Raw genomic sequence first — 24,900 nt, 5'->3', positions numbered from 1 at the left:
AATCAGTGGCAAAATGATCGTCAAGTGAAAAGGTTTACACCGAGGCTCTGGAACTCTCAGTTTAAATGTAATCAAGTTCTACTTGCCTATGCTGGAGAGAGGCAGAGAAAAAGCCCTTTTTAGACACCAGGCAATGCACGAAATGCGTCTCCTCAGACACTCTCATTTTCAGTTGTTTGTTTTCTTTTTTTTGATTCAGACACCTATAAAATTAAGGGATTATTATTTTTGGCACAAGATCATTTCTATTTTCAGAAGAATCCAGAGCTGCTTTAAATGCTGCAGTTACTGCTGCTGGGGGAATCGGTGCCAGGCAGCTGCTCTCTATTTTTAGGGAATTTAAGAAAATCTCACAGTACTTAGCTGGTGCTTTGTGTTTATGAAAGCCTCTGTTTTCTCCCTCAGAGATTCATTAATCACATTATTTGTGGCTTAAGCGGCAAGGTAGCAATCAGATGGAAATGACTGATGTTATTTGATCATATCTGATACAAAGTTATTGAAGCATGAGAAGAAGAGAAGGCTTTGAAAGAAAAGGTGCTGCTACTGTATGTGCTGTAGGGGATACAAGGCTGGAAGCTTACCTAAACTGAGCAAATAAGCATACAAAGCTCATCTAACGGCTTTCCATTTCACGTTAGTGATGGCTTTTTTTCCCTCAGCTAATGATTTTTTCCATGTGTAACTTGTGCAGAGCCAGTAATGGGCTCACAGAGCTCTGGAGTTGGTGGACTCAGCAGTGCTTGTACAAATATGCCAGATAAACTGCTGAGAGGTGAAATGAGGAATGGGTCTCTCCTTGTGGCTGTGGGCAGAGCCTCCCTGGCATCAGCCACTCACCACTTAATAAAAAGAAAAGGTCTGAAGAAGTTGGAAGTTTGATCGTGTGCTTTGCTATCTATTACATCACACTTGTTAGAATTATCCAATTTAGAATAAAAGGCCCTAGTAAACTGCCTTCCATAAACTATGCACAGTAGTAATGAGAGATAGCAGGGTAGCAATGGCAAATGGACCTGTGGGGCTGCTCTGTACCCTGCTCCAGACAGCATGGGTCTCTCCAAGGACCTGAAATCCATATCTCTTTTTCCATGTTTAAGTTGATTTCAGTCCTCTTGGTACAGCTGTTCCAGCTCATGTGCAGGTGGGAGGTTTTGCTTGACACGTTTTCACTGCAAATAACTGCGTAAAGAAGAAGGCTTTACCGCACCCTGGGGATCAGGCTGCACTGTGTGCCTACATAGGCAGACAAGAATTATCTCTTAATTAGCAGACTGAGTGTTTGATCTAACCTCGTGGTGGGGCAGCAGGTGTGAATTGCCACCAGCGGCTTGTGTTTCTTCTGGCTCTGCTTCCCACGCTGCCTGCTCTCAGGTTAATAAGCACAGCCACCTGTTTCTAGCTAGCGGTTCTGGTGCGACCGAACCAAATCCAAATAGGATATAAGAGGGCCATGATTCCTGGTCTTTCCTTAATATCTCCAAGACAGAGGTTTGCCACTTCCTTCATTGGCGGCAGATGCTGGAGCTGCTTCCTGCAGGACAGCTGACATTTCACATTCCCTATGGAGAAAATCTTGCTGTAATCTACTGGATAGGGAAAGTATTATTATTTCACCTTTCTTTCACCTCTTGCTAGACTGCTTGTTAAGAATCTGGTTATGCCACAACTGCACATTTTTGTGAGGGGAGGAGGAGGCTCTTGGTGTCCACAGATGCTGTCATACCCTCTTGATGCTTGCAGAGATGCAGCCCAGAGATGATAGAGGTTGCATCTCAGACTTGCAGACCTCTCAGTTGGTCATTGTGGTTTCATCCAGAAATAGCATTTAAGGGCCTTGATTCATCCCCAGGTATTTCCCTCAGGGAAACTGCAGAGGAGGATTCTGGATTTTTGTGTATTTTCTATGTAGGAGGGATGGAAAGTTGAGGATCAACAGGAGATTGATCCTGTTACTTCAGGAGCTCATCACTTGAAGCTCTGGCAGGCAGCCCTGCAACGTATGGGATCTGGGAACTGCTCCCAGCTCTTAGTCCTGTACTGGGATATGGACCTTGCTGTTACTGGCACTGTGTCAAGGAGGCAACGCTGAATAGGTCAGAGTAGAAATACCAGCCTTGCTTTCTCTGGAAAGCTGCAGAATGGACCATACCCTCACTGAGGGCCATTTGTTCGCAATGTTTTGAAGCCAGAAGTCTGAAGCTCAGCATCTCATCCCATAGGAGAGCAAATAGGTATGTTTTCAGAAGCCATCAGCTTCCGTGATTCTCACACTGGTGTTCCAGAGGCAAACACTGGTGATGGTCTCTGCCTTCAGCCTTGGGAAGTAAGGACACTTTCTGGCTGTGATGTTTCTGGCTGTGACACCGGGAAACCTGGCTGGGCTGCGAAGTTACTGTGGTGCTGGGATGGAAGGGCAGATGGGGAAGATGGTGGAAGATGGTGGAAGATGCCTATATTGTGTCTGTTGTCCAAAATAGATTGTTTTCAGGAAGAGAGGAGCTATACTCTCACAGCTTCACTTATAGGCAACCGACCTGGAATGGAGCCTGGAAAATGTAGAGAGTCATTGGCTTTCTCATTTTTGGTTGTTCACAACCTCTTCATCTGCTCGTTGGCCCCATGAGAAAGAGCAGAGCTCTGGTTTATTTTCCAGCTCCCAGCCAGGACAGCCTAGTCTCATGGAAACTGGATTCTTACAGAAGAAAAATGTAGAGGGTTGTTTCTTTGCTATTTATCTTGCTGGAGAATAGAAGGGCTGGAAGTGAGGTATATCGTCCCCTGATTAATGTGCATTGTCTAGTGTTCTTTGGGATGAATCCCAGATTCCTTTGGTTATTTTTATCCTGAAAGGTGTGAAGTGCTAATCTGAATTTCATCAGGTAGCTTGTTGATGCTGCTCAACAATAGACCTTACTGTGGAGATGTCCCAGCATGACGTGGTGAGGGAACAGCTGGGGGCTCCACGGCAGCTCTGGGGAGAGCAGTGAGTTAGGCTGACGCTGCGGGTACGAGCTGGGGAGAAGGCTGATGCAGGCAGCAATGCCTGTGCCGTTGGCTTCAGCGAGGTCAGGATCCCAGCCACGCAGTTTATAGATGACCATCTACAAGCGATGAACCTACTGGAGATGTTGCTGCACCAGCACAGAGTTTGAGGCACTGATCTTGCGCTACAGATCAGTTTGCTTCTCATTCGGAGGTACCCATGGCATCAATTAAGCAACTGTTGCTCATCAGCCTCTTTCCCACGTCCATAGCACTGGGTTCATAGGGTGCGTTGCACAGCACAAAATCAGAGCTCACGCGCTGCCCAGCCAGCTCAGGGCTCCTTTGCCTTCTAGTTTCTGGAGTCAGAGTTGGAAGGGAATCATTTTCCCACCTGGACTTTCCAGTTTGGGTGGTGGGAAGCTTCTTAGCAATTCCAATCTTAATTGGGAATTTTCTGTTTCAATTAAAAGCCCTTTCAGATAAACTTGAGCCGCATTCCAGATGTGTCATAAGCTCCTCCCTGCTATCCTGCTCCTTTGAAGCTCCTTGCAGTAGCAGACTATTACCGTGTGGTGCAGAAACCACATTTGGATTTTCTGGTGGGAAAACCTTTTTGTCCCAGGGCTTTTGTTATTGCTGTTGTTACTCTTAGTAACATTGTGTGCACTAGAAAACAGATGATTAATAGCATGGGAGGGTGGGGGGAGAGGCTTGTTGTTGTTTTCTTGTTTTTAGGCAACTGACAGAACAGCTGTGTCCAGTTAGAGTAAAGGTCCCTAGGAGTGTCCAGCAGTGGGCATTCAGAGAAGGACAGGAACAAGGAAAATGTGACGCTTTTCTCAAATTTTTACCAGCCTCTAGAACCTGTGGCTGTGGGGCAGCTTAGGTATGAGGCTGCTGTCTGCATGCAGGAACCTTCAGTGTGTTTTTTCCCTCTGTGAGTTTGTGTGGCTGCTGTTGAACTTCCATAAAGGTTTTGCATTCGTGCCTCCTTTGGGGAGGAGTTCCAAGTGGGATAATGCTCTGTGTGAAGACATACCACTGTGCCTTTAAAATTGCCACCTCCTCCTGTTTGGTAATGGCTTTAAGTTACGCCAGGGGAGGTTCAGGTTGGATATCAGGAAAGATTTCTTCTCCAAATGATAGCTGGTGCACTAACACAGGCTGCCCAGGGGGGTGGTGGGGTCACCATCCCTGGAGGTGTTCGAGAACTGTGGAGATGTGGCACTGAGGGATGTGGTCAGTGGGCATGGTGGGATTGGTTGATGGTTGGACTCGATGATCTTAGAAGTCTTTCCAATCTTAAGGAATCTATGATATTCTATGATTTTGGCACTTCACTGGACTTTCTTTCACTTGTGTTCACTTTTCCCAAAGCACAGACATTGCATTTCTTGTCTTGTATCCTGCAGTGGAACTGCTGGGTACCCTGAGATATGCTGTTTGCTCGAGCAGCCCACATTCTTCACCTTCTTCTTGTGCTTACATTTCTGCAGAAAACAGATTATTTGCTTGCAGGTGTATTAGCTGTGACTTAAGCTTAAAAACAGGTAGGGCTAAAGAAGTAACATTTACTAGAGATGAACGCTTGCAGGAAGGGCTTTTCCTACTGAGGGACCTGCTGCAGACGCAGACCAAGGGCTGATGCTGCCTGCCCGTGAAAGCTGACAGTGTGTGTGAATGCACAGATGTTTTGGAGGCCACAGGACAAAGGCAGCACTTCCTGCTGGAGACAGCTGATTTGCTGAGGAAGCTGTATTCAGGGCCAAAAAAGCAAGACTCCCACGGGTGCTTTATTGTGGTTTTTTTTGTTTGTTTTGTTTTGTTTTCTAGAGATGATGCTGATTTAATGCTTCCTATTGTCCAGTGATACAGCGGGAATTTCCCATTCCTGTGGCAAGAGAGTTGGTGGCGCTCAGCCCTTGATTAACGGTGTGATGTACAATGGCTGCTCTGCCAGTAGGCACAGGAGGTGATGCTGATGCCTGCCCCGTCAGGTTGGAAAACAGCAGAATGCCTAAAGAGGAGTCGAGAGCAGGGGCAGAGCTGCAGGGAACTGCTCTGCAGGCAGACTCCTGCCTTGCTGAGCCCTGGTTCATGGGGTAGGATGGCAGCGCTGAGCTCTGGGCACAGCTACACAGCACAGAGGAGTGCCTTGCTGGTTTGGTGAGCTGCTTGTGCTCACCCTGACAAGCAAATTCCCCTCCGCTGGGTAATGAATTATCAGATCCAGACAGAGGAAGTCTCTCATCATTCTCCTCCTCTGAGGTAACTCGGTTACTTTATAAATTAGCTTGTTTTACAAACAAAGAGCACGGGATACAAGAACGGTTGTTAAAAATGTGCTCCAAATAGCACTCAAGTGGACGGAAACTTAATATAGGTCGGATTGCTGTGCCAAATTCCAGCTTTCCAGATTGGATAGCTGGCTTTATGCTCTCCTAAATCCCTTCTCAGATGTAAGCATCGCTAAGCTGCACAACCCATGCATCTCTATTTTAGTAATCTCTATGGAAAAAGCCACACAGAATACGTGCTCCTTTGGGTTGAAGCTTTTAGATGAGCTCTCCTTAAAAACAGATGTGTTTTCCACCTTCACTCTGTTATCTGTAACTGCAAGGAGAGCTGATAAACTGTCCTTCCCTTTCTCTTTTTTCTTCTGTTCTCCTCTCCTCTCCTTGGCATGATGGGGGAGGTAAAGTTCATTTGTTTATGGCTGAGCACATTTTGTCAGCCTTCCAGGCAGCAAGTAGTGCTTGGCAGGGTGATGCTGAGCCTGCGTAAGCCAAAAATTATAAATGCTTTGAAATTAAGGTTGTATGCTCCCAATTTCAGTTTTTATAGGAGGAAAAACGATTGCTTCATGTTACAGAAGGAAAGTGGAAGAAGTGGAGAAAATCCAGTGTTTCAAGCAAGGCTTGATCCAAGAAAGGCTTCCAAACAAGTGCTGTCAGTTTGTGGGCTCTGGAGCTGGGGTGATCCCGTAAGAGGACGTGAGCTCTGCAGCATGCTCATATGGCTGGGCTGCAGCTCTGCTGCTGGCATGACAGCCTGACCGTGTTGTGTGCAAAATGTGGAAGTCCCCTCATGAAGTCACAAAGGGCCCTTCACACTGATTAGACAAAGGTTTTGGGAGGAGATGGACAGGAATGGGTGTCTTCCATAGATGTCCTCCAGGAGATGTGACAAGGAGGGTGCAGGAGGTCTATCTGGAAGGTGTTTTTCCTGTCAATTCTGGGTTGCAATGAAACCTAGGTGTGAAGAGGTCCCTAGTGTGTGTAACATGCATCCTGGTGAGTTTTAGGATGCTCTGTGGTCATGCTGGAATTTAATGGAATCATAAAAACATCTGAGTTGGAAGGGCCCCTTAAAGGCCATCTGGTCCAACCCCCTGCAATGAATAGGGACACTACAGCTCCATCAGTTGCTCAGAGCCCCGTCCAGCCTGACCTTGGGAGTCAGATAAAAGCCTGCATGAAGCTCTGGGTAATAACTGTTCAAGATAAATTCTAGTAAGTGTTGAAGGGTGATTTAGAGCTGACTTTGATAATGCTTTGTAAGTAGGAAAAAGATCCTGCGGGGGAAAAAAAGCCAACACAGTAAATTTCTTTCAGGATCTGGCCACCAACATTCAAATACCAGCTATGGTTTTGCCCTATGTTTATGGCACAGCAACCCCATTTAGCAATATGTTGTAATTAAGGTGTCAGTTCCCTCCTCTGAAACACAGAGATCAAAGATTTTGAGAAAATGCTTCCTTCCCACATGGAGGGCGATTCCTAGTGTTATTTTTGGATCTGGGGTTACAGTAAGTTTTCCAGGAAGAAAATTGCAAATCTCAGTGCTCCACAGGCCATCTGCTTAATTTCTTATCCCCCCCCACCCCCTTTTTTTTTTTTTTTTTTTTTTTTTTTTTTTTTTTTTTTTCTTTTTGAGACATTTTGGAGCCTGTGTGTAATCAGGCAGTTGTATTGACTGATTCTGGCATGTTGCAGGACAAACACCTTGTATCCTGGACCAGATGTGGGGCAGCTAACGAGGTGTCTGCAAGCAGAGTGTGAAAACCTGAAGCTGCAGCAAAGGTTTGGAATTTGATTCCTCTTGAGGTAATGGAAATTAGTGCGTTAGGCAGAAATGAACTTGCAGATTTGGGGAAAAGTGCTATTAAAGGCAGTGAAGTAGTACGTGGATTAGAAATGAGGGGTTACTTTGAAATATTTTATTGGGCTGTTGGTAGGAACCAGGGTTGTCACTGTGCTGGTAGGAATGAACTGGGAATTGTGAGCTGTGTCCCAGCTGTGACCAAAGTCCCTACCATGGAGCACTGCTGCCAGCAGTCACAGGAAGAAGGCTGATGAGCAGCTGGACAGCAGGGTCCCCAGAGAAGCTCTCATGGTGCTTCTTCACCTTTGTGGTAGCATTCTCCCAAAATAGCATGGAATGTTTTACTTCCTTTTGGAAGTACCTCAAGATACCTCAGGAGTTGGATTCAATGATCCTTATGGGTCCCTTCCAACTGGGGATATTCTATGATAAGTGGATTTTCCTGTATCTTGTTAGCATGAGGCGTTGAAGTGGTGCCATCATCTAGACAGATAGAAATAACTACTTTAAATGAATTTTCTCACTTTAGGGCTTTTGCTTTTCTTTGGGACAGTGCTCTTCATTCATCTTCCTTGGGGAAATTCTGTGTGTTTGTTTTCCTCTTGCCTGTTTGGCACGTTGAAGCAAAATGATGTGGTTGACCTCCCGCGTTACAGATGAAGCCTAGTTTCTGGCCCCTATTAATTTAGGATAGCTGCAGGAAAATCTCAGACGCACTGTAGCTATAGCAGATAAAAGCAGAAACTGAATAGCTTGAAGAGGTCTAGCACTTCGGAAATCTGTAAATGTTCAGCTGAGAGAGAAGTGGAGCATGCAGGCCTGACAGATTTACTGCGTGTCCTTGGCAATCTTCACCCTTACTGAAGCAGAGGAGGACCAGCCACGATGGTTTAAAAACAAACAAACAAATATGACATCTTGTTTGAATTTTGCTTACAGCTTCCCTGACTGCAGAGATCATAGCATGGCTTGGGATGGAAGGGACCTTAAAGCCCATCCAGTTCCAACCCCTTGCCGTGGGCTGGTTGCCCCCCACCAGATCAGGCCACCCAGGGCCCCATCCAGTCTACTAAACTTCCAGTGGTGGTATTGCTCTTCTATCACTCAGGCTCTGCTGTAACCACCAGACAGGCTCTTGCTTCTTGCAGCATCCCTGCTTGTCCTGCTGGGCAGAAGCAGTGGCTCTAATAGAGTGAAGCCGCAGCAATTCACTCAGAGACGCAGGGTAATTAGTGACCAGGTTGTTTACATATCAAGCTTCCCCTTTCTGACCCAGCATATTTGGCACTCAACCAGAGCCACTGGTTTCATGCCGAAGCCAGCCTTTTCCCAAGAAACAGCCATCTCAGCTGTGAGAGAAGAGCTTAATAAGTGTGTTGCCTAATTGCTATCGTTCAATTAGAAGGAAGAGCGTGCCAGCACTGCCTCCTGGCTGTGCTGCGGAAGGGGTAAGCAAAGCTGGGTGCTCAGGAAGCCTGGAGCAACGTGGTTTTGTGTGGGTCTGCAGAATGCTGCTGAACTTCCTCACTGGCTGTGAAGTTTTCTTTCTCCTGTGCCTTCTTTTCTGTCTCTGGTATAGATTGGAAGGGCTCTCCAGGCCAATTTCAGGACTTTTAAATTTCATTGTAGCATGTTCCTACCTTGTGCTATTGGACTTTGAGATCCAGATGCAGGAGAGGTTGCATAGCCTTGGCTTGGCTTCAGGGTCTGCTCAGAGGAACTGGAGGCTGAGCAGCCCTGGCTGCGGCTGCTGGTGGGAAGTGCAAGCAGGAGGTATTGGACTGCAAAGTCCGCGGCCACCTGCAGCCAGCGTGCTGATGGCACGAGCTGTGCTGCGGTGGGGAGGCTGAGTTTGGGCTGAACACCCACATGTGCCTCTTGGATGGTTGTGGAGTGAGCAAGGGTATGAATGAGTGGCACGCTCTTTCTCTTTCTGGAGACAAACATGTGCAGCTACTAATCTGGTGATCCGTCTGCAGAAATACCCTCAGCCTCCACTGTTGTTAAATGGCTGTTTAGACTTGGAAGGAAGGGTGAGGATGTAAGATCAAAGGTAAATGGGTGAATGAGGCTGCGGGTCTCTGCCATCTGCTGAATGCATCACAGGTAGTGGGGCTGGCTGCGGCACAGCTTCAAAATTCCCAGTGTCTCTCATTTGGGAGAAATCCCAGTGCCTGCATTACATCACTGCTGGAGTACGCAGTCTGTGCCGCAATAGGTTTTATTCTTTTTCCAGATCAGCTTTTAATCCGCTTATTTTTCAGTAGGCTGTTTGAATGTAAATGGATGTAATTAGAGGTGTGTTTCCCAGCTGGACAAAGGCAAGGTGGAGGAAGGCAGCTGGCCTGGGGAGAGCCACGATGGCTTTGAAACGGGCTGCTGGGTGGTGCTTTGCTTCTTGGCTCAGATTTGGTAAGCATCCAACGAGGGAGACAGCAGGGAAAGTGTGGTTTGTCCTCATGTGAATGGCCTTGATCAGAATCCTCCTGTTCTTTGCAGAAGTGCGTGGGACTCAGCAGAGGAAGTGGTGAGAAAATGTCTGTCTGGGATCCCCGTTACTTTGATTGCATGTGTGTACATGTCATGCTATTGCTGTAAACATGTTGCAGTTGTGTGATCTGATAATGTGCTGTGTAAAGAGCTCTTAAGGTCATTGGGTACTGGAATCATTCACTGTCTTGCTGGATTAACCCAAATGAGTAAATTGTTGAGCTGTATGTTATTGCTTTCCCACCTGAGATTCCTGTGTGCCAATTGCTTGTGCAACATGGTCACCAAATTGCTAAGGGACACTGCCAGCTCACAGAGACACAGAGAGGTGAAAATACCATGTCGAAGTCTGAGTTCTCTTCTAATTCTTTCTGGACCTCAAATTTTGCAATTCCAGTTAAGGAACTTCTGAGCCTGCAAGTTACAGGATTCTGTCAGACTTGTGTTCCTCAAATGGGCTATTTCTTAGATGAAGTCCACACCTGCATCTGAGCACAAGGAGGAGGCATGGTCCCACCATGCTCTTTGCCAACACTGCAGTTTGCCCAACACTCAGCAAATTTGCAGGGAGGAAGAAAATCTACCTCGGCCAAAAATTCTTCCTCTGTGACCAACCAGGATGGTGTCTGGCTGGGCTTCACCCCATCACTGCCATTACTTGTTGGCTTGAAATCTGGATAGTAGACATGCAAAAAAACCCACCAAAAACTACCTTCAAAAATTAACAGTGGCAAGGTTATAGATGGACTCCAGTTCAGCTACTGGAAGGTTCAGAGACAAGCAAGCTGTTGATGCTACTCGAGTTGTTGACCACTACTGCTGTCCACCAGCTAATGCATGTGTCTTCAACTCTGCATTTCTTCTCTTTTCCTGCAGCCAACCCTAAAACATCCATGCATGCTGAAGGAGTAATGTGAGGGTCATGGCTCTGGCTGCTGACAATTGCTTCTGTTCCAGCCGTGGGGGTCGAGGGCATGCGAGATGGGGGCCCCCCGGCTGGAGCAGGGCAAGGTCGGAGCTGTCCTGTTCCCATGCTGGGAGCAGCAGGGAAGAGAGGGGAGTCAGTATTTCCAGCCTTGGCTTTTACGCTTTATTACTGCTGCTTTCAGCAGCCTTGTTTGGCAGGAGGAGCAGGAGGGGGGCCGCAAACAATGGCTGCTCACATTTTCCAGCTGTCAGATATTTAATGACATTAACTCCCCAGCCCCCATTTCCCCCTTTTTGTAAGATTTTGTCTTTTTCCTCCAGCGCAGCCGGCTGAAGCACTGCCAGCAGCCAGTGTAACCCAGGTCCTGGCCCTGATTGCTCCCCTTCCCCACCTAAGCAGCCAGTGTGGGATGGGGGTCCCTGGCCTTTCCCTCCCCTCGAGGAACTCTAAGTGTGCATTAGGAGGATGTGTGGGAGGGAAGTGTCTCCTTGAAAACAAGGAGATAATTTGTTCTCTTTATGGGAAGGGCGTCAGTTCTATGCATGGACTACTGAAAGCATCAGAAACCATCCAGTCCTGGTGTCTGGGAGCACTGGGCCTGGCACCAGTGTCTGAGCGTGTTGAGTGAGTAACTGATGGAGCAGTATCCACCACAAGTGAATTTACAGCAAGTCCACTGCAGCGCTGGGGTGTTCTTAGGGGCTGCAGCTGCTTTGTTCAGTTACTCCTGCAAATTAATGGGCAATTTCAATTGAGCCTTTCCTGTGGTAGGGGTGCTGGTGGAAGAGACAACACAGAGAGGAAAAAGGAAGAATACTTTGGACTCTGCTTAGATCTGAATTCTGGAGATGAGATGTATTGCACTACCTCTGAAAAGATCCTTTCTGCCTAGCTTTGATTCCAGGCACGCAGTTTGTCCGTGTTGTAACATCGCCATTATATAAAAGTGCACGCAAGTCTGTACAAAGGCTGCATGCAGTTTTTGTGCTGCTGCAACATGCCTGCTGCTGTGTGTGAGTATGTTCGTGGGTTTGGATGGTAAGCACTCTGAAGCTTTCAGCAAGCTTTGGACCAGGAGCTTCATCCCAAAGCCTTATTTCCTGCTGCAAGGTACCGTTTCCATCTTCCATGGGGACATTTATGTCCAGTCATAGAGACTGGATCAGCCACTGAGCTGAATGCTGCCTGGCAGCAGTTGAAAATGTGTTTTGCTGGCCCTTGGAGGTGGAAAGTGGGGCTGTTCTTGCTCCAGTGGAGCAGAGTGGGTGAGAAGCAGCATCTGGCTCGTGCCTCCAGGGGCTGGTGGTGGCCTGGAGGAGACACCAATTCACCAGCAATGCGGAGGCGGGAGCATGGGAGGATTCCCAGGAGCTGGGGGTAGGAGTTGATAGCCTGTGCTTTGTGGATGTCCCAGTGGTCGAGTGAAAGCTCGAGCATTGAGGACACTTGGAGAGTGGCATTCCTGGAGACACCACATTATTCCAGCCTGTTTCACTTGGGATTTCTCCTCTTTGCACCATTTTCTGCTTGACTGCCAATGAAAGCAATATGCTGGTTTGATATTGTTAGCGGTAGAAAGGCCTAATCAGACCTTTTCTTCTCTTGACAATATCTACCCTGCCAGCCTGGGAGATGATCCAGCGCTTTTGGCCAGTTGTGCAGGGATAGCCCAAGGGCTGTGGTACAGCATCTTGCTCCTGCTCCCAATGCTTGTCCCATTTGTCAGTCCTAGAAGGCTGTGTGAAAAAGTGATCCCAGCTGGTGAGCCTCCCTGCCCTGAACCAACATCATCCCACATTGCTTGGTGGCTAGCAGATCTCAGCCGTGGGCTGAAACTTGGCAAAGGTTTTAGCTGTGGGGGCAGAATCTAATGTTTTGTCCTATGGGAAGCCTCCTGGACCAAGGACATAAACACAGAAGAGGGTTCAGGTTTCCTTTTGCTATAACTGCTCATGGGATGCGCATCCTCTATCAGCTGATAGATCTTGCCAGCTAAAAGCAGTTGATCTTTGTTAGGGTCATTTGTTACAATGCTTAAAGTAAGAGAAATATGGATTTCTACCGGGCACTACGTAAGCTGTGGAGTCAGTGCTGATGCTTCCCTGCAGCTGTGCGTGGACTAGAGAACATTCAGCATTATATTGTCACATTGCCTATCCCTGCGTGACTGCAGCGATGCTCAGTGCTGACACCTCCCACAGCCTACACTCCCAGCTCCTCTCCCCTGCCAGACCCTCGCTGCTCCAGAGCAAGGCAGGCACCTTCCTGCTCAGTGTGCAGGGTTTTCTCTCATTTTATTTCACTAGCTTTCTTATTTAAGTCTCCTTGTCACTGCCTTGCTCCAGAACTACTTCTTTGGCAGGGCCAAGAGGGTGAGTCATGGCCATGGGCTGTGATCCTGCCTCCTGCTTTGGACACAGCACTGCTGCTGGGCTGGGCAACACCACCAGGGAGCTCCGGTGCCTCAGCAGGGATAGGTCCTGGGAGAAGGACAGGTCCCTAGGAGCAGGAGGAGTAAACGAGTATGTTGAGAACAAGGCACCTATAGCGGTGTGTGAGCCCTGAGAGCTTCCTCCTGTGTTGTCTTCCAAGCAGAGGGCCATGGGTTCACTGGGTAACCCCAGCGAACTGCTCCCAAAGGAAGGGCCGCTCCTGGAAGCAAAACTGTGTGGGAGATGCATCTGTGCAGAGGCTCTCTCTAACATGAGAAAGGACTGGAAAATTAAGCCAGATTGTAAACAGAGCTGCTCCTTAGAGATGGGATGGGTTTGGTAGAATTTGTGCTGAATCGAGGTATTTTTTCCATAAAGCTCCTGGGTTTTGTTCTTTCTACTGTTACCAGCTACGTGCCTTGTACCAAGCCTGCTAAGCAGAAACACCACCTGGTCTGTATTGAGTCTCCTTTCTGTGCTCCTGCAGTGTATCCTGCCCTGCCCAGGTGGGAAGCAGCACTGGGTTCTAGGTAGCAGCATCATGGAATAGAATCATAGAATCATTAAGGTTGGAAAAGACTGCCAAGATCATCAAGTCCAACCATCAGCTCATCTGTAGCATGCCCACTGACCACGTTCCTCAGTGCCACATCTCCTGATGTGTTCTTGAACACCTCCAGGGACAGTGACTCCACCACATCCCTGGGCAGCCTGTGCCAGTGCACCACCACTCTTACAGAGAAGAAATTTTTCCTAATATCCAACCTGAACCTCCCTTGGCACAACTTAAGGCCGTCACCTCTCATCCTATTGCTGTTACGTGGAAGAAGAGGCCACCCCCCGCCTTGCCTCCTGTCAGGTTGTAGAGAGTAATAAGGTCTGCCCCAAGCCTCTTCTTCCTCAGACTGAACAATCCCAGTTCCCTCAGCTGCTCCCCATAAGACTTCTACTCCAGACCCTTCACAGCTCCATGGCCCCTCTCTGGACATGCTCCATGGCCTCAATGTCTTTCTTGTAGTGAGGGGTCCAAAACTGAACACAGTACTCGAGGTGCAGCTTCATCAGTGCTGAGTACAGAGGGCAGATCACCTCCTGCTGGCTGCAGACTCTCAGAAGTGCTGTAGCTTCCAATCTTGAAGATTTCCAGGCTAGCATCAATCCTGGTGTGTGCTAGACAGACAACAGTGTGCCCTTTGAGCACATTTTGGGACAGAATACTGTTTTCATGGAGGGAGAAAGGAAAGGGAGGCTGGTGCTCTGGCCTTGTATCAGCAGCTGTCTGGTGAGCTGGTTCCCTTAGGATGGGGTCACTCACAGTGACAGGTCCTGTGCAGGGCTGTTGCTCAGCAGGGTGGGTAGTGAACCCTCTCTCCTCACTCTGCTGTTTCAAAGAGAGCTTTTCAAGTAACATGGGAGTCTGAAATTACCCTGCTGCGATGTGTCAGCTGTTGACACAGCAACATGATGGTATGTCATCACTTATTTCCTGCCTGAGGAGTCGTAAAGCCTTTTCACATTATTTGGGCCCATGTGGTTTCCAAAAGCTGAGCTTTATTGTATGTTTCTTGTCCTCACTGTCCTCCTCTTCCCAACTGGTCTCTGGAACCTTCCCTTTGCTGCATTCTTGAGCTCTGCAGTGTAAGGACTTCCTGAAGCCTTCACTTGGCTTGGCCTGGGAGAAGTCCACATTGGACATAAGGAAAAATTTCTTCTCAGAAAGAGTGGTGGGGGATTAGCACAGGATGCCTAGGGAAGTATTGGAGTCACTGTCCCTGGAGGTGTTCAAGAACGGATCAGGAGATGTGGCACTGAGGGACATGGTTAGTGGGCATGGTGGGGATGGGTTGATGGTTGAACTAGATGATTGTAGAGGTCATTTCCAACCTTGATGATTCTATGATTCTAAGTATTGCTTACCTGCTTGTATGTGCTGGGGTTTGTTGTCCACAGAGAGCCCTGATTGGGTCTGGGTCTCTAGGCTGCTGTCAGCATATAAATAAATAACAGCCTCTCCGTGGGAGGGTTAATAAGGACTTCTACTTTTTTGTGCAGCTGATGGACTTGTAAGTCTGACCACTTTCTCAGCGCAGCCTGGGACCAGAAGTGCTTGCAAGCTGAGTTGACCCATTGGGCACAAGAGCAAAGCAAGCAATATGACGCTCAAGTGAGAGGTGGACATTGTCTTGAAGCCCCGGTTTGAGGTGTCCAGGCATGGTGGAACAGCCCTTAGCCTGTGCCTAGAAGGTAGTGTGAATCTCAAGCTGCAGAAAGCTGCCCATTGTCCTATCCATGCCCAGGTGAAGCCAAGTGTGAAAGCTCAGCTGGGGCCTCTTGTCTTCCTTGGCGCTTCACGCAAAGCATCTCTGGTTTTTTTTGCCAGAAGGGTCAAAAGCTGCTGCTACTGTTTTTGGTCTGATGTAAAATCCAGCCTGGGCTTCCTGAAAGATTGGAGGTGGATGTTTTTCCTTCTGACCCATCACAAGACAGCATTTTTGCTGCTTTGCTGCCCCATATATCATTGCTTTTTCACCATGTCAGCATGAGGACAGGTCTCTCTGTGCAACTGGGAATCAGACATATGGACGGTCTCATGCTAAACCTCTTTGGAGAGCTGCTGAAGAAGGAGCTTGGCTCAGGTCTCTTGTCAAGTAGGACGAGGGAAGGAAATGCCTCCAGCTTGTTTGTGGTCTGGCAGCCGGAGAGCTTTCTGCTGCTGTCACTGGAAACCTTTTTTTTTTTTTTTTTTTTTTTTTTTTAATACTTGCCTCGTTCCTGAGATGTTTCTGCTGTGTGCCAGCACTGGAGCTCAGTAGCATCAGATGGGTGCAATCTACAGACCCCAGGGGCTCTGGTGCTGCTCAGCACAGGGCTGGGCAGATGGGCGATGTGACCAAAGAGCCTCCAAAGGGTTACCATGTGTGAGAGTGGCGTGACAGTGCTTAAACCCCACTTCCCATCCGCTCTTCACCATGAGGAGCATCCTGCACCCCACGAACATGACAAGAACCACTGAGGGACGTGCACAGAGTGGTGCCAGGGAGAAGGGAGGGATGCTGCAGTCACTGCAAGCATCCGCAGCTAGCAACACACAGTGCCAAATGCAGAGCTGCTGCTAGTTACGCCACTCTGCCCACGCATCCATTTGCCTGACCAAATCACCATTTAGGTCTTGTGGGTTTTATTCTGTGGCCCAGATTTACTTTGGATGGAAAGCTGAGTGTTTCCAGCATAGTTACACCTGCGATGATTTATGCTTTGAGTCAGCCTCAGCAATGACCAAAACATATTTGTCAGGAGTTCTCCATATTTATACTTTCTAAGGCTTTTTTTCTTTTTTCTTTTTTTTTTTTTTTTAGAGGAAGTACGCTCTGCTTTTTTAACAGTAGTCTAGGCTGGGAGCAGATGAATGGTTTTCCATTGGCTTCTTGAAACGAACAGCTGTTGTTCACCACATCGAACAAAAAACCTTGTGACAAGTATGTCCAAAGTGATTCTTAAATAAAACACAAGTAAAAAGCTAACAGCAAGAAAAAAGAAACCAGAAATTAATTACAACATTACAGTTAGATGCGTGTGTCAGAGGGTGAGCACTGGGATGAGCCCTGTCTGTGCCATTAGCTCCAAGCTACCCTACTGCTTTCTTCCATTCTCTGCCTTCTCAGTTGTAGCTTTGGGTCATCCTTAAGCAAGTTATAGGAACTTGGTGAACTCGATGATTAGGTTTGCTACTACTTATCAATATAATTAGCATTATTTTCTTTCAAAATCCCTGCACTGCTGCATCTGCTTCTTAAGCTAGGGAAGACTCAGACCTGGTACCAGACAGTGAGAGAGCCAGTTCCTATGACTTCATTCACGTCATGTGCTGTCACTGGAGCTGTTTGCAGTCTTCATTACTAAAAAAAAATAATTTTTTGAGGGTTTCTGGGTTTGCAAATTTGGTTTTCAACAAATGGAAACATTTGCAGAAAGCAGGGGTGAATCAACATCTGGCAATTCCCTCAGCCACCAGATTTTTTTTTTCTTTGTGGATAATTGCAAAAAAATTTAAGCAACGTATTTGTGCAAATAGAAGCCTCACTGTCTGGGCGTGATTGATTAGGGACGCTTGCGCTTTTCCTAATTCTATTACTTAATCCTGGCACCATCTGCCTATTCTGGCCTGGCTATTTCCACTGGAGATGGAGCAGTGCTCTGCGAAGGGCAGGAGCCCCCCACCCACGTTGGATGGACGGACGGACAGACAGACTGAGGGGGAGCAGGCAGCCACCCCTTCCTGGCCACAGCTCTGGGCAGCAGAGCCGTAGTGAGCCTGACCCTGTTTGACTTCTGTATAGATCTCTGTCTCTATGAACAGCCTTTTATGGTATTTGTCTTTAGAGGAACCTGGGTGGGGATGGGAACAGTGACAAAGAGCCACTTATAAGGATTGAGGGAGCTCTTACAGGAGACCAGTGTGTAATTTTAAGATCAACAGAAAAATCTTGCAATGTCTTAAGCCCTGAAATGTCATCCGAGGTATTTAAATGCTGTCATTCAGCCTCTTGGCTACCGGGATCAGGAGGTTTGCGCTGCTGCTGGATGGCGAAACTGAGCCATAGAGATGCTTAGAGACTTCTTGAAGGATTCCCAGCAAGTCAGAAACAGAGCCAGGAATTAAAAGCAGAAACCCAGACTGCCCGGCCCCAGTGCTGTGCTCAAACACTGACTTCTTGCAGGAGCCTGAATGCAACCATGTCCTCAGCAGGGCCCCTCAGAGAGCTGTCCCACGGCTGACATCTCCTGCGTGGGGCAGGCAGAATGGAGCAAGCGGTGATGGAATAAACACCTGCTTCATTCCTGCAGGGCATACACACGTCCTTCCGGATGCTGTGGCAATGAGAGCTGGGAAATGAAGAAGCCAGCACTGGATGGGGAGCTGGTGTGGATCGCCCGTGTCAAAGGTCTTAATGACGTCCATGCAGATGACATCGGTGGCTCTTCCCTTGTCCACTGATGCAGATGCACCATTGTAGAATTGAAGTCCACTGAGTTGGTCAGGCAGGACTTTTCCTTGATGAAACCATGGCTTGGTGATGCCATGGTTGTCTGGGTTGTGGCTGGTATCCAGCCTGGCTCCATCCGTATCTGCCCCCAGTGAAGGAATCAGTGCAGACAAAGCGTTTATCTCCTCAGCAGCAGATCTCAGGGCATTCTCTCTGTGTTGGTACCAGCAGTGCAGTGTGGGCTTTGATGGGCCACAGCAGCCTCCGTGAGCTCCAAGCTCGCCACAAAGGGCTGCGGATGCTGTCTGGTGGGCTGAGGTGAGCAGGCCCATGCTGCATGGCACTGCAGGGGCCATGGGTGATGCCAGGGGTATGCCCTGCTCTCTATGCAGCTTCAGGAGGAGCTTTCCTGCTGCTGGACTACAGATTTGCCTGAAAAACTGAGCTCAAGTAGGGGCACTTGGGAGGGCCACAGCTCTGGTTCCCTGGGCAGATTGGCTGTGGGCTGCTCCTAGCAGGGCAGGCTGCCGCTCACACAGTGAAACCTGTGCAGCAGCAGATCTTATAACTCCATTACTGTGCAATTGTAGGGCTTTTTGTACACTAATTAACCAGCAGTTTGATTTGAAGGCGATCCATTGCGCTCCATTACAAACAGGCAATTGTAACTCAACATCCCGGCCCTGTGGCACAACGAGAGGCATGAAAGTGCTGCTCTGTGTGCAGGTCACTTGGCAAAGGCTCTCTCTTCCCCCTCTTGGATTAAATGTCATGATGGAGAGATGGAGCCGAGAGGGCTGGTTTCATTCCTTCCAGGAATGGAGATCAGAGCCGGCGACCTTGTGATCTGGTTGTGATTTGAGGGAGGCATTGGACTCCTTACCTACAAGCTGGGGAAAGTGATAGCTCTTCCAGGGGCCCTCCAGCCTCAGCCAGGATTAATAAGGGAGGGAGGGAAATGAAATAGCTGTGACATTTTGTTTTTATTATTAATGATGTAGAGCAAAGCCAGGGCATTTCTGTGAATGATCACCCTGGTTTGCCTATGGACTTGGCTGCATTTTTTCCCTACTCTACCCTCTGCTAATCAGAGCAAAGTTTGACTTTGTAGAGGAGGGCTCAGAAAGCACCGTTTCTCAGTGTCTGAACAAAAACCTGAGCGTTTCCTGGACTAATTAGGTCCAGGCTCTCAGGAAATGAAGGCCGTCTAGTTGATAAGTGTTTAGCAATGATTACCGAGCTACGGCTGGGGAAAGCGAGCAAAGTGTTTTCATTTCAGAAACAGCAAATCCAGCTGAGACTTGTGGTGTGTGTCATGTATGGAGGCAATTGTCCAAGTGGTATGTGGCCTTGCTGGCTGCAGCACGAGCCGAATTTACCCTGGAGCAGCTCCACGAGAGATGACAGCAGGGTTGCACCACGAGGCTGAGCTGTCTGTGCTCCTGGGTGAGGATGGGGATATCATTCTGGAGGCCGATATTGTTCTTCTCAAAGCCAGGAATTTCTCTCTCAAATGAGTATCAGTGCTCATCAGAGCTTGTGGAGCTGGAATAGGGTAAGAGTGACGTTAGGAAGAAGGGGATTAGGTCATCTCCAAGTGAAATAGCTGTTTCTTCAGTAGTGTTGGGTAAGTCGATGGTAAAAGCACAAATATAGCTTTATCAGTATGTTTTTTTTCAGAAGTAAACCTCAGCTGCAACATCCCCACATCTTCTGAAAACTCAGTGTAGCCTAGCGGCAGGTCTTGCTCAGCCATACATCTGCTCTGCTGGAAATAATACACTGATGTCTTAAAATCTCCCAAATCCCTTCTTTATTGCAGCTTATATAAATGTCTTCCAGAAAGGATTACACAGCTCGGTGGAGGATAGGTCTGAGGGTGGCTTTAAGTGCAGTGGTGCAGACGCATCTTCCAATTCAGGAAACCTGTGAGCTGCTGCTTGCAGTGATGATGCTCTGTGTGAAGGTCCCTGTGTACTTGCCCTGTCCTGGTGCTCTGGGCACTGCTGGGTGCTGGAAGCTTTTAGACTGATTCATCCTGGCAGCCCATACAGGCAGTGCACTTTTCAAGACCTTTCCTGTGTTTTCCAAAACAACCGAGGTTATACTGCAGAACTGTGGATGCATTTTCATTTCCCTCCTTGTACCTTTTCCCTTTCTCAACGAGCTTTGCTTCCTGCTAAATGCAGTGGGGTGCTGGCCCAGTAACTGTTGAGTCTATCAGATCAGCATAGAAGTTTCTTTGCAAAAATGACATTTTTTTTAAAGTCTTCAAAAAATGTTCGTTTCATTGGAGTGTTGACGTGGTGTTTTGTTTCATCAGGTCTGCAATGCTATATAGTCCAGCACCATCATGATGGTTTCCAAGCATTCAGCAGTTGGGATTCATAATGCATTGGTTTATAATCCAATCCTGGAAAAGGTATTCCAGAAACGTGTCAGGCGAAAAGATGGTCACTGAAAACATTTCCTTAAAGACTTACAAGGCTTTGGGATGTGGTGGAGATGTGTATATATGCTACGAGTCTCTTTTCTCTTCGGGATTTAGCTTGTTTCCTTCTTCCTGTGCTATCTCACGTTGCTTGGGGCAGAGGGAGATAAGAAGCTCTTTCTCAGATAGCCCAGTGCTGTTTGCAGCCCACCCCCAGGGTTACACATCCTGCTTTTTAAACAAATACTGTGGCACTTGTTTATTCAATGGAATAATCTGACCTCAGTCACTGTTGGGAGTGGTTGGTGCCTTCTGTAGGAAACAGCCTTTCTCTTGCAAAAGGGAGACGCGGGGAGAGGCAGACTTCAGGCTCAGCACGGGGTTTCAGTAAGCGGTTTGACAGAACTCCTGGGCTGCAAGAACGGGCATTGTTTTATCCACCATATAGGCCTGGCTTTCTGGCTCTGGGACGGTCATGAGTAATCTTTGCATGCTCACGCAGAGCCATTTTCTAGGGGCACGTAGAACTGTTTGGAGGATCTCGAGTAACAGCAGACAAGCAGATGCATTTTCACAGGAAGCTTTGGCCCCTGATGGACATTCAACAGCTCATCATGTCCAAGGCTTTTAGAAGGTGCTGAGCCATTGCTAAAGCCTGGAAAGGGAGGAAGAATCTGCTTTAAGAATCCTTCTCTTAGTCTCAGATTTTCCTATTGTGTTCTTCTGAAGTGTTTTAGTTTTTATTTCTATAGAGATGTTGGTGGGGAAACAGCTTTGTCAGGAGACTGCTGCAGTGCTTGATGTTATCCACCAGTTGCACCCAGGGTGCTGTCAGGGCAGCGTGACGCTAGAGGAAATCCACATCTGAACTGGGAGGCTGCTTGCTCTGTGGGCCTCAAAGAAGGAAAACAGAGAAAAGCAGGAAAAACACAGAATCTGGAAGCAGAGAGCCCCTGGGCATTCTGCTCATTTTGGATCTGATCTCTGAGTTGCATCACTGCATGCTTGCAAACATAGCAGGGAAGTGCTGTTCGTGCTATGCGGGTGGAAGTATTGACATGCAGAAGTGTGTCCGAATAAGCTGTTGTGCTTTCTTCTTGGCACGCGGATGGCATCAGCCTGTCAGGCACAGCCCCAGTGATTTGCCATCACTTATGCATTATTTATTCATCACTTCAGCCCCAGGAGCGTAACCCCCATCCTCTTGTTGGGAGGAGGCTGCATGCTGCTGGTGTTGTAATGAGATCCTTTCCTGATGGGGTATGCTGCAGTGTGTTCTGGCCTTTGCCTTCACTGGAATAAACACTGCAGGTTTGTTTCCATGCAGATGTGAATCCATGTGTTGTGGATGACACTCGTGTTCGATCTCAGGCGCTGTGAGGCTGCCTGCAAAAGCACCATCCTGATCCTCTTCCAGGTGCCTCCTGCTCCATCCCTGTGTCATCGCATCTCTTCACTTCGCTCATCACAGATGAGCTGGCTTTGTTTCTGGTCCACATCAAATGCCTTCAGGTTGCTAAGTCTGGAAGGCTGCGTGGAAAGGCAGAACGTGATGTTGCCAGGGTGAGTGCCCTGTCTGCCTCCCCATCTGCCTCTTGCTCCCACGATGTCCCCCAGCCTTTCAGTTGCCCACCTCAACACTTGGAGGAAGGCTGTGCATGGGAAATGCTCTGCTCTGGAAAGCCTGGCTGGTTTTATGGCTCCCTTCTAGTATCTTGTTGCCATTACTCTCTGAGTGTATTGCTTCTTGTGTGCTGCTAATCTCCACGGGACATCTCCGGTTACTTGACTGAGTAATCAAGAGTATGGTGATCTCATGGGTAACCACCTGCACAGATTCCTGAGAGCTGAATGCATCTCACCTGCTCCAATGAAAGTGACAAGGGAAGCCCTTAGAAATTGAGGAGGAGCCCATTTCCATGCAGGTGCAGCTGCTGGAGGAGCTGCTCAGAGCCCTCCCGTGGCCCTGTGCCTGCCGGCTGTTGGCGGTGAGGTCGGTTGTTTGCAGCTCAGATGCTTGACATGGGGCTGGAAAGGAAACAAGGGGTTTTGTGCCCAAACTTTAAAACCCTCTTGCAAGGATTTTGACTTTTGCTTTCTTTTTTTTGCCAGGAGAGCCCACACTGTGTATTGTAGGAATTTTTCCTCATTAAAAATGCTATTTCACACACAGCATAGCCATCATCAGAGTAAGTTAAATGCAGCCGAGTGTTTATGTAGGACAGAATTTGCCTGGGAGTGTTTTTCAACGTGGGTCAGGCTGAAGTTCAGTAAACACAAACACATTTCCCACTGCTTGCTCCATGGATGAGTCCTGCAATGCGTCAGTGCGTTTGGGATTTATGTGGGAAGGGGCTTTCCTGCTGGGAAATGGCTTAGCAAGAAATCACTTGCCTTGAGTAATGACCTGCTCCATGTGAGGTGTTGGTTGCACCACGGGTGCATTTAAGCATATAATGCAGCGGCATGAACATGTGGAAATCTTTGCTCTTAGTGTCTGGGAAGAGTTTACAAAGTGTGCTGGAGAGGGAGGGAGGGATGGCCACGGTCCCGAAGAGTGGTGGGCACTGGCATAGGCTGCCCAGGAACGTGGTGGAGTCACCATCTCTGGAGGTGTTCAGGAACCGTGGAGATGTGGCACTGAAGGACGTTGTCAGTGGGCATGGTGTGATGGGTTGGTGGTTGGACTGGGTGATCTTTGTGGTCTTTTATAACCTTATTGGTTCTATGATTCTACAGTGCTTTGGAAAGAAGTGACCAAGGAGCTCTCTAGCTCTGAGCTTCAAAATGAGTTTGTCTCACTACACCTTCAGAGCACCCTCGTGCTGATCTTAACCAGAATCTCTGACAGAGAAGTGTACTTGTGTTGCGTGGTGCACTCCCAGGACCTGGGGGATGCGGTTTGCCTGCTCTGCACATCCACTTGAGGGCTTATGTAAAACAGCACCAATGTGGCCCAAGGAGGAGATCTGTTAGGATGTCTGCTTTCTTTCTTGGTTAATTGAAAGAAAAATGGTTCCATGAAGCATGATGAAGTGGTTTGCTCAGTTCAGTTTTAAGTTTCCAAGCATCTGCCACTTTCTTTAGACTAATTCAGCGTCTGGTCAGCTCTTTTGACCATGTGCTACCAATCCACATGTTTGTGTGCTGAAGAATTGTCTGTTGGAATAACAAAGAAACCCAAACACTTCCTAGGTTTCCTTTCTCATGAGAAGCTCTCCCTGTGCCAGTTCTCCAGACTGGGGCTGCGGGCAGCTCAGGCACTTTTCTGCCAGCATGCAAGTCCATCAGCAGACGGAAAATTTCCTGATCAACTCCTCCTTCTCCATTTGCAATAATAAAACAGTTGAGACGAGGTCACACGCTATTTATAGCCATCTCATGCTACTTGCTTCTACTCGCCCAGGCAGTAATCTTTGCACAGACACAGCAAGATTAATCCTTCACGACACCAAACCCTTTATTCCCCTTGTTATCTGTGCTTACCCGCTCCTGAAAGCAGAGCCCTGTGTGCTAAGCCTTTGATAAAACACAGCAGCAGTGGAACTATGGAAAACTTTTAAAAAAACATAATCTGTTCAGCAAACCGGGGGCTGGTTGGAAGGTTTGAGACCTTGGTTTCTGGGTCAGGTGATTGGTTTGAAATTTGTTCTCAGCAGTTCCTTACCGAACTCATGTACGCAGCAGTTCCCTGAGGTGTTATACAGGTGTGTGCACAGAACTGCAGGGTTTTGAGGGATCTGCCACAGTTTCCAGTGTGTAAAGCTTCTTCACCTCCAATAAGGAAGCTTAAATTCCAAATGTCTTACGTGCTGAAGATACCTTAATGTTGGAACGGGTTGAGTTATGACTATAGTCTATTAAAAACTGTCTGGATGTGGTGCTCAGGGACGTGATTTAGCGGTAGGTTGTTAGAGTAGTATGGCTAGGTTGAGGTTGGTCTTGATGATCTTGAAGGTCTTTTCCAACTTGAGCAATTCTGTGATTCTCTGATTCTAATTCTAGCTGTAGATGTCCTTGTTCATTGCAGGAGGGTTGGACCAGTTGATGTTTAACGGTCCCTTCCAACTCAAGCAATTCTATGATTCTAATTGCGATTGTCTGCTAATACATTCGGTGGAATGTAACAAATTGTCAAAAGTTGTTTGAGGTCTTGGTTGTATCATGTACCACCACCCTTCTCTCATGTGGGCAGAATCAATAGTGCAGTGGCATTGAGGTGCACCTGAGACACAGGCTGTGCTGCCTGATGCATCCAGGCCAGTGCTGTCCCTGATGGGGCTGGAACAAGCGTCTGCAGTTTGCTCAGTTTCTTTGATCTTTTGTTTCTTAAAATCATTTTCCATTTGAATCTGGAAAAAAATATTTCAGTATCAAAACCCAGAAACACTTAAAAATTATGTTTTCCCCTTCTTGGCTCTGGCTGTTGTCATGGCAAAGTCAACACGGACAGGGTGCTCCAGGGTCTGCCTCGTTGCTGATGTTCCGACCTGGTGTGTCTGCTCAGGGCTTGGTGCGAAGCTGCAGCAGCATTCCAGAGAT

General features: G+C 47.9%; 1 protein-coding gene across 3 annotated transcripts in view; it reads left to right on the top strand.

Annotated features, from left to right (window-relative positions):
- The window catches only part of P3H2 (prolyl 3-hydroxylase 2), a 56,174-nt gene that overhangs the window by 14,452 nt on the left and 16,822 nt on the right, over positions 1 to 24,900 (top strand). Inside the window, exon 1 of one of the 3 annotated variants that reach the window (XM_021395747.1) lies at positions 7,006 to 7,070. The exons of the other annotated variants lie outside the window; for them this stretch is intronic. The gene's annotated coding sequence lies outside the window, so the exon portion shown is untranslated. Of the gene's footprint in view, positions 1 to 7,005; positions 7,071 to 24,900 lie in introns of those variants that run through there. 3 annotated transcript variants of the gene reach the window in all.

Source organism: Numida meleagris, chromosome 4 (assembly GCF_002078875.1).
Source record: "Numida meleagris isolate 19003 breed g44 Domestic line chromosome 4, NumMel1.0, whole genome shotgun sequence".
Taxonomy (NCBI): domain Eukaryota; kingdom Metazoa; phylum Chordata; class Aves; order Galliformes; family Numididae; genus Numida; species Numida meleagris.
This window is presented reverse-complemented; position numbering and strand designations above follow the sequence as displayed.